Source organism: Apodemus sylvaticus, chromosome 8 (genome assembly GCF_947179515.1).
Source record: "Apodemus sylvaticus chromosome 8, mApoSyl1.1, whole genome shotgun sequence".
NCBI lineage: Eukaryota > Metazoa > Chordata > Mammalia > Rodentia > Muridae > Apodemus > Apodemus sylvaticus.
The window spans coordinates 100,118,080-100,125,629 of record NC_067479.1 but is presented as its reverse complement, the minus strand read 5'-3'; the positions used below and the strand labels follow the sequence as shown (position 1 = coordinate 100,125,629).

Sequence of the window (7,550 nt, the reverse complement as noted above, 5' to 3'; positions counted from 1 at the left end):
CTGAATTTGGAGAATCTTTTGTGAAAACACAAACTGATGAACTCTGTGATAGAAAGTGGCTCGTTGGTTATCAGTGTTTCCTGCTCTTTCAGAGGGCCCCAGCTTGTATCTTAACACTGGTGTAAGGTGGTCACAACAGTCAGTAATTGGATCCTCTGACTTCTCAAGGAAACTGGATTCATATGTATGTATCAAAAATAGACACACATACAAACACATATTTTAAAAATAATGTAAATATACAAATTAAAAAAGACTTGACAAGCAGAGTATGTGTGTGCTTGTATGGGTGGGCACTTGACCATGTATACATGCATATACATACACACACATACACATACCCACACATACACACACATACACACACACATACCACATGCATGAGCATTTCATCATTTGTTGGTAATATCTTGTTTCAAACTTCACTAGGTTTTGTAGAGAAACTGAGATGATTATATGATTTTTCTCCATTCTTCCATTTAATGTAGTAAATTACATGATTGATTTTCAAATGTCCATTTCTGAAATAAAAGAGTGAACTTAGTTAAAAGGTACATTTGCTTTTAGATAACACTACATTTGGCTTAATATGTATTTTGAAAGTTTTATTCCTATATTCCTCATGCAGATTCCTCTTCCTCACAAACTCCTTGTCAAGGTTGGATATCAAGTTATTCTTATCTCATACAATAAGTGGGAATGTATTGAAAATGTACACTACCCCAAATTTTATGCACCAAAAGTTATAGGAGATTCATTAACAATTTAAAAACAAGGAAGCAAACAAGCTATTATTTGGTGAACAATGACACAGAAAATATTATTCTGCATTTCAAAGATATAAACCATTAAGAGATAGATACACTTCTAAAATTTAAAGGAGCCAGTCTAAAATAATGTTACAAATTATTCCAACTGTATAAGACTCTGGAAAAAGAAAAAGTGCAGACAGTGTAAAGATCACCATGTCCATCACAATTTTGTACTAGGGAAAGATTATGTGTGAACATGTGTTATTCTGTTTGATATTGTTAGATGGATATATGATGTTGTACATTTATTCTTGTACATACCTATATAAAGAATAAATCTTTACATAAGCTGTGGATTTTGGTTAATAAAAATATATCATATTGTCCTTCTAACATGTCTTTTTAGTTTCTTTCCCTGTTACTGTAGTAAAATTCTCTAACAAAACCAACTTCAGTTCATGCCTAAAGGTACAGTCAACCACAAAGAAGGAGGTCAAGGCAACCAGAGCTTAAAGCAGCTGGGCACATTACACAAGCAGGCAGAAGAGAGCCGTGTCCACGAGCCAGTGCTCAGCCCACTCTCTCCTTCTTATCCTGTCCACATTGCCTGCCCAGGTAATCACACTACTCTTAGTGAGCAGATTTTCACACTACAATGAACATAATCAAAATCATCCAGCACATTTATGCCAAGAGGCCCATCTGCAAGGTGATCCTAGTTTCTGTGAAGTTGACAATTGACGCTTACACAAATTTTCTAAAAAAGATGATTGAGGAGTTAAGATAGTGTGCATGCTTGCTGGATTTGGTGGGATTTTCTGTAAAGGTGAAACTCCTGGGAAAATTAGTCATTGATTTTAAATCATAAAGGACTTGAATGGATGTCATCAATGAAGATATGAGAATGACAAATCAGAGCAGGAAAGCAGGTTGACTGATACAAGACATCATGCAAATTCAAAATAAAGCAATAACAAAGCATCAGTACCCATTTAAAAGAATTTTTGTGTGTGTTCAGACATGTTTTATTCCCACATATTTAAATTTTATAAATTTTTCACTAGTCAAAGATTCCAAAAAAAGGAAAGATGAAGGAAGGAAGGAAGGAAGGAAGGAAGGAAGGAAGGAAGGAAGGAAGGAAGGAAGGAAGGAAGGAAGGAAGGAAGACAAAATAGAAACACCCTCTGGTTCCTTACAAAACAAGGCAGTGAGCCTGGCTCTAGACAGGTGAACTGACAGATTAGTGGCCCAGATGTCACTCACATAAAACAGATAGGCAGGACCAGAAGTTCAAGTCTGATTCCAAGGAGGCAGTCTGGTCAGATATGAGAAGCCTTTGCTTTTCTCATACTTGATCCAGTTAATACCTATGTGGTGCCTGGTAGTCATAGGAGCTGGGAACAAGGTCATGTCCCCAGGACAGGAGTGGAGGAGCCTGGCATCCCAGGAAGGGTCCACCCCTCAGGGTAAGTGCACATGAAGGGTCTCTGCCCACTGCAAGTACTCAGCTGCCTTCTTCACACCTTCCCAGTGGGCAGGAGATGGGTCACCTGAGACACCCTGGAGTAGGATGAGCACCCTATCTTGGTAGCCTTGGAGAGCTGCAGCATAGGTGCCAGCCTTTTCATTCACCAGGGCTTGAGTGATAAGCTCTGTGGCCTGACAGAGGTGAGCTAGGGAAGGTTCCCTATCCTCAGCTTCTTCCCCCTCCTGTCCTACTGGCTCCCCAGGTTCCTGGGCCAGGCTTTTGAACTGTACCTCTATAGCTACCAGCTCACCTGTGTGGGTAGGACTGGGGCCTGTACTTTCCCTCTTTGGAGTAAGGGTCGAAAAGGGTAAGTTCAGCTTCAGAGAGGAGACCTCGAGCTGGGGAGATGGAAGCTTCCTTGGTGCTGGGTACTGTGAAGTGCAGAAAGTCCTCTGTACCCTTGTGCTGTTCCTCGATCACAGAGGGTTCAAACCGACCAAACTCCTGGGCACAGGAGAAAGCCAGACACTCCTTTAAGCTACAAAAGAGGTTGTGGTGCGTACAGACCAAGTCCCCATGGAGCTTACAGAAATGACTGTATTATTTCCAGACATATCCTCTGGGCCCTTCCTTGAGATGAACTGAGCAGTTACTGTATTCTGCAACCCTTGAGGTGGGTCTAGGGTCCAAGACTGTGTAATGTGGCAGGAAGTCGTCCTTTGCCTGGTGCGACATGAAAGCCTAAAAGAATATATTTTTAAACAGGGGTAATATTAAGATCTAGTAGAAGTGAGGAACACCTGGAGATGTCTTCATACAATATTGGTAGGGTGTGAAATCTGCTTCCTAATATGTCAATTGCTCGAATAGATGCAAATCTATGCTGTATTCTGACAGTTTAACCCAGAGCACTCTGTCTCAACAATGTTTCTCATTAGATTATTTGTTACCACAGCTGTAACAAGACTTTTCAAATACTTTGTTAGGTATCTAATCAAGAAATTTAACATCAAGTCAGACTAAAACCTATTTAAATATGTAATTTTGTACTTTACGCCCAAGAGGTTTAGGATATTTCACCTCTAAAACCAATTTCTTCCAATAGTTCTTCTTTTATTGAGAATGTATACCTCAGAAACACTAAAAAGTTGTATTTATACAAAAATTAATTCATGAATATTTATAGCAGTTCTATTCCAGATTTCCAGGCTTGCAAAAGAAATATTCTTCAATCAATTTAAAGAAGCTACATTTTTATAATGGAATCTAACAAAAGAAGAAAAAAACTCTTGAGAACAATTTGGATTAATCTCCAAGGTTCTGTGCTAAGTGAACTCAGTGCCCAAGTATACACATTGTACAATCCTGTTTGTGTTGCATCTTGAAGGATGCTGTTCTATCAGCTTATGGTAGATTAATAATTAGTGGTGAGGTTTAGCATGTATTCAGTCTTGATGAAAAGATATAATTCATTTTTAAAATTACAAGCACTGTCTTGGTAAACAGCAATTTTACTTTTTTATTATTTGGGTAGGGATATTAAAAACAATACTTTAAAAAAATAAGAAATCAAAAGGATGTCACACAAAACGCAAATTATATTCCTAACAGAAAATTCAACAAGAAATACAAATTTTCCAGAATACAAAATAACTTGCAACTAGAAATTCAAATGTAGCAAAGAAAGAAAAATATTTTATAATGAAAGATCAACTATAAAGTTTGATTCATACTTTTATTCGTAGAAAATGATATTCGACTTTCTAAGAAAAATGCTTTGCCAACGTGTTCAAATTCAGAGCATATGTAAATGTAAAAATGTGGAAAAAAAGTTACAGAGGATTGAGTAAATTAGGAATAAATACTTGGAAGCTTCGCACACTAAATGTGAAGGAATATGCTTGGGTTTGAATGTAAAATCAGATTAATTGAGCTGTATCTTGAAAACATTTGAAATAAATGTAAATCAGTCCAGAGAGAAAATGAAAATATCTAATTCTTAGGAACTAGTTAAAAAAACAGAATTGAGCTGGGACTTTCTGGGAGTGGGGGGAGGGGGGGCTAGGAAAGGGGAAATCGTTTGAAATGTAAATAAAAAATATATCGAATAAAAAAAAAGGAAAAAAATAAAAAAAAAACCAGAATTGACGGAGCAAACAGAAAATAGTGTGTATATGCTTATTCAGTAAATGCATGTCAAGAGGACTATTGTTTAAATATCCTCCTTTGGATCCACAAATACAGAAAGAAGTCATAGATCAGGAGACCTCCCCATATATAAGAAGCAGCTGTCTATCTGAAATGATAGACAATCCAAGATTGGAGCTGGAAACTTACATCCTACTGTTTCAACCGATGGCACAATGCAATGTATCATCGGTTTGTCTCAGAGACTTAAGATACAACATAGACTTTGATAAATGACTCCCACTGTATCACAGATATACAGCTTAACCTCACTAAAGATGGGAAGAAAGAAAATAGCTGGCTTCATTATCTTTAGGAAGCACTGACTTTTTTTAGTAGACAACCATAAAGCTGGGAGAGGGAAAGCACAGTTTCTGATGTGCAAAAATGCTCCTCAAAGAAGGGCAGGCTATTCATCTTGAAACTGCTTCACACACATATTAGATAGTCACAAAATAACATATGATTATATCAGAATGTCACAATTTTTTCCTTCAAAAATGTCATAAATAGGCAAAGAATGGCATAAAATGAACCTGTAATGACATGTTAGTAGAGAATCTCAGTATTAACTTATATTTTTAATATGTATATATAGATGCATAAGTACAGATATGTGGTATCCCAAAGGAGAGAGTGAGAGCCCCCCATCTGTATTTCTAAATACATTCTGAGATCCTCCCAGTATTGAAAATTTAAGAACCATATTTGAAAATGTATAATTATGGAGAATGTCTAGAAATGCAAGGAAAGGTCTTTAAAAGGAGACCATGTCTGAAAGTGAAATATCTTTCCTCTCAGGAACCAATTTGAAAGCAACAGCAGTGACCAAAATTGAAAGTCTTTGAATGACCAAAGGAAAAATGATAACCTTGAGTAATACCCCCTAAATAAAGTAGCTTTCAGTCTATTATATTTAAACACTGTCTTAGTTAATGGTCTATTGCTGTGAAGAGATATAATGACCACAGCAAATCTTATAAAAGAACGAATTTAATTGAGAATGTGCCAACAATTTCCTAAGGTCATTCCATTATCTTCATGGCAAGAAGCAGCAGCAAACATGTTTCTAGGTCTAGCATGAGGTTTTCAAAACCTCAAAGACTATTACCAGTGATACATTTCTTCTACCAAGGCCATACCTACTTAACAAAGTTATACATCCTAATTATTCTCAAATAGGCCACTCCTGAGGACCATTCAAATCTATGAGACTGTGTATATGTGTGTGGGGGGTGGAATTCTCATTCGATCCACCATTTTCATGGCCCCATAGGCTTATAGCAATACTATAATGCAAACATGTATTCAGTCCACTTTTAAAATACCCACAGTCTTTCAGTCTAAATGCTGTTTTAAAACCAAAGTTTGAACTCTCTTCTGAAAGCATAGCAATCAATTAAATGCAACCCCCCCCCCTGTAAAATCAAACAAAAAAGCAGATCACATATCTCCAACACACAATTGCCTGGAATATGCATTACTGTTCCAAAAAGGAGAATAGGGAGAAAACATTGGACCAAAGCAAGTACAAAACCCAACAGGGCAAACTCCAAATTTTGTAATTCCATGTCTGATATAAATTTCTTCAGATCTCCAACTACTTTCAGCTTTGTTGACTGTAATACTGTAATACCTCTCTCTCTCTCTCTCTCTCTCTCTCTCTCTCTCTCTCTCTCTCTCTCTCTCTCTCTCTCTCTCTCTCTCTCTTTCTCTCTCTCGCGTGCGCGCCTGCGCTGTGAGAGAGATTTTCCAATACTTTTCTTGTATCCTTGACTCTACAGCCAAAACCAAATGGCTAAAGCTGTCAAGCTCTGCTGTTTGAGAGGTCTAGAACTTGTACCATCTTTCATTATTTTGTATCATCTTTCTATTGTTGATTGTTTTCTTCACTATTTAAGCTTTTGTTTTAATACATTTTCACAGCTGGAAGCTTAGCTGGGTGGGTTCTTGCCTTGAGGTCACCATTCTCTTTATTCTATTAGCATCAGGCTTCTTCAAAACTTTTTATCTGCTTTAGCACTTCACTTAGAGCTATTAATAGCTCCTGGTCCCCCTTAGCTCCTCAAGCTATACATTTTATATTTCTCTTTCCATAATGTTCCTTTTTATTACAGATGTAATATGGATCCATTTAAATTATCGAGCACTCCTTCCATGAAGGATCTTCCAAACAAAAAGATCTTTCAAAGGTCCAATTGCTGTAAAAGAAGTCTAGCTTCTCCCATATACTTGGCAGGCTAAAACCTGTCACTGTCCAAGCAAAGTAAATAGCCACCCAAACCATTTCACCTTCATGGTGGTGTAGCTCAAGATCATCTGGCTGACTTTGGCTCTGGTCATACAGCAAAGACCACAAGGCTTTTTCTAAACCACTTGTCTTAAAACAGGTAGATACTTTCCATTCTTCAGCATACTTATCTATGGAGACTTTTAGAGGCACACCCAAACTACATACCTTCAGGACATACCTAACTGCATCTGACATCTACTTAAGCTTTTATATTTTGCAAACAATGAGTTTTCTATAAAGCAATCAAATATCCTGTAACAAACAGTGATTACTACTCACTACGTAACAACATCAATTCTGGACTGTCTTAAAATCTCCTCTGCCCAAAACCATTAATCCAAAACTCTTTGGTTAAACCTCAGACATATTTGTAGGATAAAGGCAAAAAGCAGCATAACTGTTTGACACACTATGAGCAATGGTCTCTAAGCCTTTACTAGTATTCTTCCTCTGAAGTTTCTTGATCCAGGCCATCATAATTAACATTGTTCTCAGTACCACTGTCTTCCTTGATCATTAAGTCCCCTTTACAGGGTTGAACTGCTTTCCTAATTCAAAGTCCCATAGTCCACATTTCAACAAATCAGTATGGTTAGGCCTGTCATATCAATATCTTGCTGATACCAACTTTTTCCTTAGTCACTGTTCTATTGCTGTTAAGAGACACTATGTCCAAGGAAAATTTTATAAAAAGAAAGCATTTAACTGAGGACTTGAAAACACTTATTCCAAATAAGCAAAAAGTGGGGCAAAAGTGGAAATTTTTGCTTCAAGAGAAATTGCAGTGACTGAGATGAATGAAAAATAAGGACCATCATTTCTAGAACATAATAGTAATAACTGATGTGCA

At 37.1% G+C, this 7,550-nt stretch overlaps 1 pseudogene; it reads right to left on the bottom strand.

Annotated features, from left to right (window-relative positions):
- Positions 1-2,213: 2,213 nt before the first annotated feature.
- Positions 2,214-6,895, bottom strand: LOC127690822 (sorting nexin-15-like; annotated as a pseudogene).
- Between the last annotated feature and the right edge of the window lie 655 nt (positions 6,896-7,550).